The sequence below is a fragment of the Megascapheus bottae genome, chromosome 8 (assembly GCF_031878675.1).
Source record: "Megascapheus bottae isolate mThoBot1 chromosome 8, mThoBot2.hap1, whole genome shotgun sequence".
Classification (NCBI taxonomy): Eukaryota; Metazoa; Chordata; class Mammalia; order Rodentia; family Geomyidae; genus Megascapheus; species Megascapheus bottae.
This window is the reverse complement of record NC_143516.1, coordinates 36,248,957-36,262,068: the sequence shown is the minus strand read 5'-3', so window position 1 is coordinate 36,262,068 and position 13,112 is coordinate 36,248,957. Positions and strand designations below refer to the sequence as shown.

Below are 13,112 nucleotides of genomic sequence, written 5' to 3'. Positions count from 1 at the left end.
CAGCATCACTTATTGAAGAGGCTGTCTTTCTTCCCATCCTATTTATTTTGGCTCCCTGATCAAAGATTAGGTGGTCATAGGTCTGTGGGTTGATTTCTGGGTCTTCATTTCTATTCCATTGGTCCTCAGGCCTGTTCTTGTGCCAGTACCAAGCTGTTGTGGTTACTATAGCACTGTATTAATGTGTAAAGTTTGGTATTTCTCCGGTGCTGTTCTTTCTGCTAAGAATTGTTTTTTGCTATATGGCATCTTTTATTATTCTATATGAAATTTTGGATTTCTTCTTCTATGTCCTTAAAGAATGACATTGGGATATTAATGGGTATTGGATTGAATTTGTAGATAGCCATTGGCAGAATTGCCATTTTCATAATGTTAATCCTTATAATCCAGGAACATGGGAGATTTTTCCACTTCCTCAGTTCTGCTTTAATTTCCTTTTCCAGGTTTTAAAAGTTGTTATCATAAAGGTCCTTTACATTCTTAGTTAATTCCTAGGTAATTTATTTTCTCTGAGGCTATTGCAAAAAGAATTGCTTTCCTGATTTCTGTCTTGTTCTTGTTGTTGGCATATAGGAAAGCAGTTGATTTTTGAGGGTTAAATTTATACCCTGCTACTTTACCAAAGTTTCAAATCATCAAGCTCATTTTTTAAGGAAGACACAATGCTTGAAGTGAAAGACAAGTGATCATTACTGTACTGGACAATGTTGTGAAGAGAAGGCTGGAATGTCAAATCTAGACAAAAGGTAGATCATAAAGGGCTATGAAAGAATATTGAGCCATTAAATGGAAAATTATATGATCAGATTGCCTTTTTTTTCTTTTTTCCAGTCCTGGGGCTTGAACTCAGAGCCTGGACACTGTCCTAGGACACTTTTTGCTCAAGGCTAGCACTCTGCCACTTGAGCCATGGTGAGACATTCAGCTTTTTCTGTATGTGGTACCATGGAATTGAACTCAGCATGAGCATACTAGGTGAGCACTCTAACAGTAGGCCACACTGCCTGCCCAGTCAGATTACCTTTTAAGAAAGCAGTCAAACAAATAGATGAAACTGGGGTGAGTGAATATGGAATCTGGGGAGTCAGGTGACCAAGTCTAATAGGCAGAGGCAATTTCCTAATTCTGCAAAGAAATAATTCAAGTCTGATGTTATACAAAGCCAATAAAAGTTTACAGTAAAGAATAAAAGATAGAGGAAGAAAAGCTGATGCAAATATGCATGAGAATAGTGGAGTAGAATAAAATTTCAGCCATGGTTAGCTATTTTATTTTGGTCGTAGAGATAGAAAAATAAGAAGGCGCTGCTATGGGGTGAGAGACACAAGGCAGAACTGTGAGATGAAGAAGCAGTTACTAGTGTTTTCCATTAAGGTGTGGTGCTCTGAAACAACACCTGCACTGAGGGCTTGAGATTCCCTAGTCCATAATGGGAAATGTGGTGTGAAGAAGTTTTCTTTAGAACAGTATCAGGAATATAAAATAAACTATGAAACAGATGAGGTTAATCCAAGGAGACATTTTGCAGAAGACAGACAGCTCTAGAAATATTGAGACTTGGGTCCTAATATTAAAGAAAAAGGAATAAACTTAGAATGTCCAGAAGCTTTTGATGAGACTCAAGCTCCCCTCTCCCACTACGATGTTAATACCCTTTGAGATGATGAGCAATGTTCATGCAGAACATCCATCCTACAGAAATTGTGAGATAATGAATTTCTAGTGTTTCAAGTTTCAAACTTGTAGTCACTTCTTATGCAACAACTGGAAACTCAAATGATTTGGAAGTGACTTTCGTTACTCCAGTCTACATGATTCTCTTAAAATTCAAACACTGATTCCATCAAAATAGAGGATAACATAAAAACACGTGAATTTGTTTACATTTAGGAGGTAAAGAAAGTAATTCAGCAAGAATACAGAAGTGGCTGTAATTATTATCTATATTAGCCAAAGTTAACTGATCCATAATCTCTGGAGCATTTAAAATAGACATCTTGCTGGGTGCCAATTGCCTACTCTTGTAACCAAGAGGCTGAGATTTGAGGATCAAGGGTCAAAGTCAGTCTGGACAGAAAAGTATGAGAGACTCTTATCTCATTAGCTCCCAGGAAAATAGGAAATGGAGCTGTGACTCAAGTGGTGGACTAGAGTACTAGAATTTAGAGAAAAAAAAATGCTCAGACTCTGAATTCAAGCCGTAAGATCTGTGTGTGTGTACGTGCGTGCACGAACACACACACACACACACACACTAAAAGATAATTAAAATAAATCAGGCATCTTCATATTCACACTATATTTCATATGGTTCGCTCATTTTATTTTTCATAAAAATGATGATTTTAGTGACTCAAATACAGAATCATTTGAGAACAATGCCCACCATGTTTAATATTTCAGCCTCATTTCCATCTTAATACATTAGCTGAATTTTAAAAAGGTACTTCATTTCTGTTTCTGAAGAATCTTTTCACAGAGTTTAGTTATAGCTTAACTGGGTGGGAATGGATATTATTGCACTCGTGTAATACTGTTGGAGTAACAACACAATCTGATATCCTTGGTAGGAAGAGATTACTAGAGCTTGAGCTCATTATTCTTTATTGGTTTTCTTTCAAGAAACCTCTAAAAATGTATGTAATGTATGGAAATGTAACTTTATAGTGCATTTTTGCACATTTTTTCAGATATGTCAGGAGATCTTACCCACAAAATATTTTTACCTCACATCTATATTTTCTGCAGCCCTGGTTTGTGTAGTAAGTTTCAGCCCTGTATTTTCAGCTCCCAAATTATACCAAACTAACTAGTTGAGTCTTAATAACATTTCAAAAATGAGTGATATTTTCAAACCAAATCTACATTTCACTACTAAACTTTAGTTATGTTTCTTATCTTAATAGTTTCATAGTCATTCAGTCTTCCAAGTCAAATCTTTGGGGTAGTCTCAAACTTTTTTCTATTTCATGATTGATTTGTCACAAATCCCATTTTTCCCTTTTCTACCTATCTTTCAAACTTGTCTTTTGTTTTTCATTAAAAATAGGTTCCTTTAGCTCAGTCCTACATTATCTTTTACCTGGGTGGTGATAGAGCTTTCTAATCAATTTAATGAATCTTAATTTATATTATTTCCCTATTATAATTTAGTTAATAGTCATATTATCAACTACACAGCTGCCAGAAAGATGTGTCTCAGGTAAAAAATATAACACTCACTATCACCTGCTTAAACATCATTCAGTAACTCCTTAGCATTGACATAGAGTTCCAGACTTTTGATTTGCTCATAAGAGCAGTCATGATTTTTTTTCCTTTATGCATTTCCACTTGAATCTCTTACTACAATCTGAAGAGATTATTTTTTTGGCTGTGTCAAAAGTATCCCACTTTTCCTGCTGTCCTGTATCTTAAGTCCATTTCAGGTACTCTTTCTCTCTTACATGAATCATCTTTACTTAGCCATCAATCATTCTAGGTATATTCTGGGAAAGACTCAGTAATGTATTCCTTTTTAGAAGAAAGCTTTGCAAATCACTGGGATCAAGTAAGGTGCTCTTATAACTGGGAGCTTGTCCCGTGGCACATTTTGCATTGTTCTTTGTAATTCTTCAATGTTTCTTGTAATTGTGGATGTTATTTGAGGGTGAGAGATATACATGTTTTATTCTCTATATTCCCAGAGAAAATTTTAGCAATTGTGATATGAATAATGCAAAAAAAAACTGTTCTATATTTGGAAAATAATGAGAATCAATTAGAAATGAAATGATTAGAAAGGAAGAAATCAAGTAAATAGTAAATGGTGAATTATAGTGTTTTATTTGGGGGGTGTTGTTAGAATAATTTTTTTTCTGTTATAATACATCAAATGAAGTGTGTAATCAGTAGCTGTGTAATGAATGACTAGCAATCACAAAATTATTATATTGCAGTTTTGAAAAAAGAAATTGTAATTGATAGTAAAAATAATAGGTTAAAATTTAAAATAATCATTGGAAATTTTATATAACTTCTATGTAGACTACTTCATACATTAAGTGGAGGGAAATATAGAAAACAAAAATGTAATTTCCTATCATATAACAGAACAGGCTATTCCTGGCAAACTCTTTTGATAAATCTTCAACATTCTTTTGTAATTCATTTGAAAAGAGAAAGCACACAACTGATTCCTCAAGATTTTTTTTTAATTATCATACATAATTACACCCAGGATGATGCAGTAAACTGTCAGGCCCAGTTAAGTTTTGTAAATAGGTTTTGCAACAAGGCAGCAGAGTAAGCTTGTATTTCCTCCTCCGTCTTGAAAATGGATTCACTGCAGGCAGTTTATAATGGCAAAGCCTTACACAAAGTATATTTTGATCAAACTAAACCCTCTGCAGTATAATCCCCAAATGACTAAAATGCATGAACCACTACTCAAGAATAGTATCACTCTACTCTGCTTTACTTTACAAGCTATGCATTTATCCAGACTCTTAATTCAGTTATGAAGATCAACACTGTGCACACACTTGTGTATTTGTTCACAATTGTCTTACTTTTATATAAATAATCCATCAACTCATGCCTTCTATTTCAATGATTTTTAAACATGCCTAAGTTGTTAAACAACAACAACAAAAGAAAAACCCCTTTCTTTTCTCTTTCCTGTCTATACATAGAATGTGAGCCACTTAGAAGTGAGATTCAAGTCAAAGGTTGACCAATTAAAAATCTATATTCTTAGCCAAGTGCAATGGCTCACACCTGTGATCCTAGCTACTCAGGAGGCTGAGATCTGAGGATCAAGGTTCCAAGCCAGCCCAGGCACAACAAAAGGACCTGAGACTCTTATCTCCAATTAACCTTTAGAAAATGGGAAATGGGGCTTGGCTCCAGGGTAGGGCAGTAACCTTGAGCTGAAGAGCCCATATGACTCACAAAACAAATAAAATCTATATTCTCCTTTCAGGGTGATTCAATGTGACAGAGTTGGAAGAAGCTTGAAAAATCCCTCAGAGGCTTTCATTTTTTGTTTTAGGCCTCTTTATTTTATACCTTCTAGATTTTTGTTTTTAGTGTACAAAAAACAACTCAGCTCCATGATGTGCTGAGTAAAATACTATATGTTGTTTTCCTTCCCTGTGCCTTATTTTCTTACATTCCAGCTGTATGATGAATCCTGTTCTCAGTTCACAGGTATGTGGACTATTTTGAGTGATGGCCAAGAATTTAAGATACTTGAAAAAGGCTGTAATATTTCAATAGTTTCTTCATTAAAAAATCTCAGATATTTTAGAAGCATACAAAACTGAGTTATTCTCACACACAGTAAATTGTTTCATATTATGTTTCTTATTTGTCTGTAAGTTACATTCATCACTAGCAATTTTATTTGTTCATTTTATCTATTTTTGGTATGAAGAGAAACAATCTTAAGGTTTCAAGTTCAATATAATTAGGCTTAAATAATCTAATTTAGCTATGTGAGCACATATAAATAAGATTTTAATATCCTTAAGGACAATTTTCTGTCAAGATAATGCCACATTTTCTGACTATTCAAAACTATTAGTAATTAATTTATAGAGTAGTAGTGTTTATTTTTAAAAATATCACAAAGTGCAGGTTGGGGCCTATATTTTACCTAAAGGATTCTTAAATTTATATACTCTGAAGTCTGGCACTTATTTGGAGATGTAGGTCAAGGAATTTGGAAAACAATTTCTCTTCTTTGTATTGTAAAGGTGATGTAGAGAGGGATTACTATGTAAGTCAGGTGTTGAGTGTATACCTTTTTGAACAACAAAACGTTTGTATTAATCAGACTGCATTACATTCATGAAGTCTGCCGGGTAAACAAACGCATGCTAAAAATATGCCCACTCTTCTTGCTTATGCTCCAAACAGGCAAGTGATTCAAACATCTAAGACCACAAATATCTGCTCGAATAGATTAAACACACTTGTAGTTGGTGCTAGTTCATCCTTTGAGATGAAGAAGTATGGCCTACCTTCTCCTACAGATCTCTTTAAAATCACTTTTGAACCTCTAGAAGCAAGTTAATAGTACCGAACTCCTTCTATCTGCTAGTACACAATCTTCAGAAAAGAAACTTAAAATTAATCATAAGAAAAAAGGAAAACTTTCCTGATAGGTAGGTACTGGTGTTTCATGCCTATAATCCTAGCTATACAGGAAGGTTGAGATATGAGGTATCTAGTTCAAAGCTAGCCCAGGAAGGAAAGTTTGTGAGACCTATATCACCAATAAACCACCAAGATGAAACAGAGCTGTGACTCAAGTGGTAGAACACTAGCCTTGAGCAAAATAGCTCAGGGAAAATTCCCAGGCTGAGTTTAAGTCCAAGAACCAGCCCGCAAACAAACAAAAAACTTTTTTGAGATGTAAACAATAGTAAATGGACCAACTTTCTCCTCTTATTTTTCTTCCCTCTTTTCACAAGTGCATACATAATATGAATTATGCACCAACATTTTTTTTATTGCTCATGGGGCTTGAACTCTGGGCCTCTGCGCTGTCCCTGAGCTCTTCAGCTCTAGGCTACTGCCCTATCTTTGGAGCCACATCCCCACTTCCACACCAATGCCTTTTACAAGCATAAATTGTGCTCATCCCAGTGCATGCCCACGGTATATATAAATACTCTAATCAGTACACATTGTATTGACCTTATTTTTGTTTTGATTTTTGTAGAATGCAGTGGCCAAGTTATAAAAGACATAAAAGCTCCACTGGTTCTGAGACACTTTGATGCCATTCAGAGAAGTAGGATTTTTAACACACTAACCCTCTAAAGAAGATTTTTAAAAAATGTTTTAATTTACTTTGGATGTTGCTTTCCCCCCCATCTTCTTGCTTTTGTCTTTTTCACCCCTTTTTTCCTTTCATTCTTCCTCTTGGTTCTGGAAATTAGATTGCTTTTTAAAGTTAAGATTAGTGAACTACAAGGAATAGACAAAATTATTACTTTAATGTCTGAGCCCATGAACTATGGTATGTGCATTAAAATATATGCAACCATGAATATCAGATACATGTAATAATACTATTCTTTTTGTTGATGTGGAAAACACTGCCTAGAACAAGGCCTGCGACTGTCAAAATGGTCATTAGTGCTACTATACCTATTAATAGTTGCTGCAATTACAGATATTTTTAACTGAAATTCTCTATCCTAATTCCTATATTTTACAATTAATTCTGCTGCATTCTTCAGGTCTTATATCTGGAATATTCTTTTTGTTTCTGTAGATCTAGAATCCAAATTCAGCTGCCTTTGGGGCCCAAGTAAGGGACTTAATATTTTGAAGCCATTCCATATGATATAGTGGAATGGTCACAGTTGAATAAAATTCTATACAGTTTTATGTACCTTTTCTGGTTGTCTTTCCCTGATATCAGATGTCTTTTCTGCTGCTTTCCAGGAGCCAGTACATTCTTCTTATTCTACTCATAGAGATTTCAAATACTTATTTGCCTTCCCCAAGTGCTACAAACTCTCCACTAACAAAAACTATGACTCCTTTATTTATTTTATTTATTACTTTATTTGTTTATTTATCATCAATTCCAATACAGTGCTCTTCAGATGGTATTTGGAAAGAGAACACAGAGAATGGACAGAAACAAACCCTGTTTAGTCTCCTAGCCTGAGTCTTGCTACGTTTATTTGTCAGTTTCAAAAAGCCTTGCCTTGTTTCAAAAACAAATTATTTCCAGCATTAAATTTCCTGTTGGCAAAACAGAGTCAAGTACAGTGGTCCAAGTGGAGGGAGGGGATGCTTATGAGCACAGAGCTGATGGTAAGTAACTGAGTATTACTCCCACACTGAAATCCTCTGGCCTCTCTTTGGAGAATTATGCTTAACCTTAGCAGAAGAATCTAGAGTCCTTGCTATTGTACTGAGATCTCTTTTGGGGAGAAAGAGTTCAAATCAGCACCGCATTCTGTGGGTGCCAGAAAAGGAGGGGAACAGCGGGTATCTTTGTGAGCTGTGCCATGATGTTGCATTTTATGCCTTCAGCTGTAGGCAGGCTCCAGGCTCAGTGAAAAAATGTTCAGCTGGGGAGGGAACAGGGTGGATCCGTAATGGTCACCACAGTGTAGACCAGAGTGGATGCTGCATTCCTGGTTTTATAGGATACTTCCCGGATACTCAACTGGTAAGAATGAGAACACTTGTGAGGCCTGTAGAAGAGTCCCAAAGATAAATTGATGGGGCTTTTGAGAATTCACTTCAAGCTGAAATTTTAGATGTGGATGAAAGGAGAGCAGAATAAATGCAGTTTAGAGATTCTGAGATCTGTGTTTTAATGTCAGATTGGAGAACTTATTCCTAATGAATTTTGGTAGTACTAGTGCTTGAATGTAGGACTTCATGCTTTTTCTCAAGACTTATTTTCTACCAAGAACCATGGCTTTACTCTGAGCTTTTTACTGGTTGGTTAGAGATAAGAGTCTCTCAGACTTATCTGCTTGGATGGCTTTGAACTCTGATTCTTAGATGTAAGCCTCCTCAATAGTTGAGATTACAGACGTGAGCTACCAGAAGCAAGTTTCATTTTATTCACATTTCTGACATTTTTATTTGAAAAAATTCTAAAATGATAATATTTATGTGCATTGTTCAAATATTTCAAATATTAACAAATCTATATATGGAAACAATACTAGATGACTATTTTTATACATACAATAGAGCTCTATGACTGAATGTAATTCTAGATATTTTGTGTGTATAAATAGATAACTATAAATGTATGCTTCTGTGTATCTAATCTATCATGCTTCTTTCACTTTTTGTTCCTCATAACTGAGTCAGAATATATAGCTAAGGTAAAAGATTTTCTAAACTAATATTCTAAATAAAGAACTTAAAACTTGTGGAAATCAGGAACAGATTAGAATAGTAAGTCCACATACAATGATTGTTCAGTAATCAAGGATAGGAGTTTTTTCAAATTAAGTGGAAAACAAAAATAAAATTTTGCATACTGAGAGGAGAGTAGTATAGTTTCTTATTTTGTTTTGTTTTTCTGAGATATGAAACTAAAAATAATTGTGGATCTGGTTGAGAGCAAGAGCAAAATGCTAGAAAAGTAGCAGCTAAAATAACAGGGTCTGTGCACTAACCTTTATTTCCCTTCTCCTTTGTAATTATCTTGATTTTTACTTTCTCTGAAATTATTAGTTTTAGTGACAGGCAAAGACTACCACCATGTAGTGTTATATAGCACTAAATGCTAGAAAAGCCAGATTTATATACATCCCAGGGCCTTAGGAAGATAAAGCAGATAATGTCCACAGAGATGTCAGACTAGCTAAGCAAATGTTTTCCCAATTAAAATGAAATTGAAGTGTTTATTTACCTCAGTAGAGTTAAGCTCATAAACCCAATGATGGTAATTTTGTATATTGTTCAGACTGCTCTCAATTTTAGAAACAGGGCCTTTAATGAAACCTCCTGCCTTCATTCCAGTTATTGGGTGACTATTATGGTCTCAGATATGTCCGTAGAAAACAGGCACAGATAGAAAAATATAGTTCATGTAATTTGAATTCAGTACCAATTTTTTTCTGGCCCTGGGATTGAAAACTATTTGGTTAATGCACTGACAAATACATAAACAGAACTCAGAAGTGATTATATTTCTCTTTCCTTTGTGTACGCATATTTGTGTGTATATCTAATTGTTTGCATGGTGATTTAGTCTATAAGCTGTAGGAGGAAAGGTAAAGCAGAGCATACACCAGTAAAACTAGCTCACATCATTTCAGCCTTCAATAATATAGTAACTGTAATTCAGTGGATGCATTGCAATGTGTGTCCCAAATGGTAGCCTCCAAATTCATGTGACCAACTATTGGAAAATCACTGTTATGGTCATTAAGACTCCAACTATTGGTTCCTACTCATGTGCTCTTTGATGTTCCTTTGGGGTATGCAATACAGTAATGTTGAGTTACTGGGATTCTAGCTCTCTATATCTACTTGTTGAAAGCTCATCACCCTTCTGGCTGACTCTGTAAAATGGCAGGCAGATTTAGATCTGATGGTTGCGATGGCAGAATATTTAACCCCTTCTCAACGTCTGCTTTTGCCTCCTGACATTCTTGCTGACCCTTCTTAGGTAAGAAGCTAAAAGTGAACATGAGGAATGAATCTAGTTGTGCTGGATGCATGGGAGATTGATTGGAAAGAAGGTAGGTGGTTGGAAATGCATCCTGGACACATTAAAAATGAAAGGAAGTGGAGCAGAATATATGACATGAACAGCAGTCATCTACAATAACACCAGGGTCAAGAGCATGTTAGCCAGACTTACTAAGCTTTAGGCAAGTCATAAATATCATAAATATTTAAAGCAAAAGGCAGCAAAAGAATGTCAAGTGTAGTAAAAAAAAAGAGGAGAAAATGAAAAAAAGGCAAAAGAAAAATAAGGTCCACAGTTTAAATATTGACTATAAATAATTCTTGTGGTTTAGAATCTTCTGTATAATTTAATATGAGATCTCAGTGGTACAAATCAACTTAAAAGTAATTTATTGAAGTGTTACATTGACATATTTTCCATTCTTGTGGATCCTCATTGCAATTATTTTTACTTAAAGAAGATAAAATATAGATAACCAACAATGGATATTAGGTATGAATATCATCTGATACATTTAATTTTACATCCTAATCGTCACTATTGGAACAAGTAAGACTCAATAAACATCTCTGTGTACATCGCTGAGCTCAATATGAAGAGTTTTACCCAAAGTCAAAGAAAAGTCTGTATTTTTCAAGTGAATTACAAGATGACTGAATCAAAAGATAAATCATTTACAACAATTTGTGGATTTCAACTGTGTTTATAATGCACACACATAAAAACACAAATAAAAAATGGGAGAAATTGTAAAATTTAAAGAATTGATTTTTGTCAGTCATGGGCTTGAACTCTGAGCCTGCATTCTGTCTCTGAGCTCTTCAGCTCAAGGCTACTGCCCTACCCCTTGAGCCACAGTGCCATTTCCAGTTTTCTTGTGGTTGATTGGAGATGAAAGTCTCATGGCCTTTAGTGCCTGGGCTGACTTTGAACAGAAATCCTCAGCTTAAGTCTAAGGAATTTTATTCCTAGGTAGACTATAGATATAATTACATAATGTGTAAAATGTCATATTTGTGCAGAATAGATAAGAAAAAATATATTGTCCATGGTAACCTATGTCCTCCTTGTCTTTCCAGTCTATCACACCACTCTACTTTGTTGGAAATTGATAATACTATTCAGCAGGTTCTCCTTTTCCAAAGGGCATGCCCATGTCTTTCTTGGGCATTGTTTTCAGCCATGGTGCCTCATGTTTTCTTATGCCTGGTCCTTTCTGTGCTTTCCCTTTCCAAAGATGGGTACCATTGCTCTTTCATGACACATTTTCCCTCATATTCCCCTCTTAGTGCTTACTATAAGTCACTATAATTCAACTTATCCCTAAGAGCATGTTGTTTCTCTAATTAGAATATAAGTTTCTTAAGGACGTCATCTGTTAGAATTCTGCATATTCAATACAGTGGGAGCTATAGTCAGTGGAAGCTATAGTAATTATTTTAAATGAATCACTAAAAGTGTATATCTCTTACACAATTATAGTTCTCTTGTTAATTTTAAAATTTTCAGAAACAATGCTCACTTCGGCAGCACATATACTAAAATTGGAACGATACAAAGAAGATTAGCATGGCCCCTGTGCAAGGATGATATACAAATTCATGATGCATTCCATATTATTTTGTCAGTGAGTGCATAAAAAGAGAGAGTGATAATACTAAAATTGTGAACATCTATTGCCTGGCCAGCTAAACAGTTCTAGGATGGTTATATCTAAAAATTGTAATCTTGTGCAGTATTAACTTTGCTCTCATTTGCAAATGGGCAGAACAAGAAACTCAAGAAAAATGGCAAATCAAAGAATAGCATCTCCCACCCAATGTAAACAGTCAATGGAGCAGTCAATGGCAAAACTAGAGTCCTCTAAATGCTACACAAATGCAATTGTTAAACATGATTAATGAAAAGTTTAAAACCATACAGAAAGAGATACATGAATGAGAGGAAGCCATATCTAAAGGAGAGGAAAACATAAATAAGGAGATACATGAACGTGAGGAAGCCATAAAGGAGGCCATAAAAAAGCATTTACGTGAACGTGAAGAAGCTAGACAAAGAAAAATGGACAAAATTATAGAATCCACAAACAAAAAGCTGACCAAACTCCAACAAATGTCCAAAGAGACTAAAGCTCCTAAGCTAACCACTCAAATGGAAATCAAGGAGTTAAAGAAGTCCATTCACAAACTAAAACAAGAGATGCAAGGCATCAGAATGAGCAATTGGAAGGAAGGGAGATGAAGCCTAATTTAAGGCTAATTGATATTGAGGAGGGCCTGTAGAAAGAGGTCAATGGTATTGGAAATATACTTCAGGGAATCATTTCAGAAAACTTCCCAAATATTCAGAAGGGAAGGCCCATCCAGATACAAGAAGCTTTTAGAAACCCAAACAGACCTGACCAGAAAAGGACATCCCACAGCCACATTATAAACCATACAGGATCAATAGAGACCAAAAGGATCCCAAAAGCAGCCAGGGAAAAGAGAACAATCACCTATAAAGGAAAACCAATCAGAATAACCACAGGTTTCTCAGCAGAGACCATGCAAGCAAAAAGATTTTGGAAGGATAGAAGTCATGCTCTTAAGACAAATAACTACCAACCAAGAATACTGTACTCAGCTAAGCTCTCATTCATAACTGAAGGAACAGTAAAAACCTTCCATTCCAAGGAAAATTGCAACATTACATAGCAACCAAATCAGCAATACAGAAAATTCTCAAATATGTTCTGCACATTAAAAAGCAACACAAATGTGATATTGACAAAGAAATGGCACCTAAAAATCATACCAGATAAGTACTGCAAGAGCTGTCAAGCCACAGGCTCTAATGAAAACTTTAAAAAAATGGCAGGAACTAGTAAATATTTTTTCAATCCTATTCCTCAATATCAATGGACTTAACTCTCCAATTAAACGACATAGACTAACTA

The 13,112-nt window shown here is 35.1% G+C and overlaps 1 non-coding gene across 1 annotated transcript; it reads left to right on the top strand.

Annotated features, from left to right (window-relative positions):
- The first annotated feature begins 11,688 nt into the window (after positions 1–11,688).
- LOC150059783 (U6 spliceosomal RNA) lies at positions 11,689–11,795 on the top strand. The gene has a single exon (XR_016536520.1). It is a non-coding gene; the product is annotated as a U6 spliceosomal RNA (small nuclear RNA).
- Positions 11,796–13,112: the final 1,317 nt, after the last annotated feature.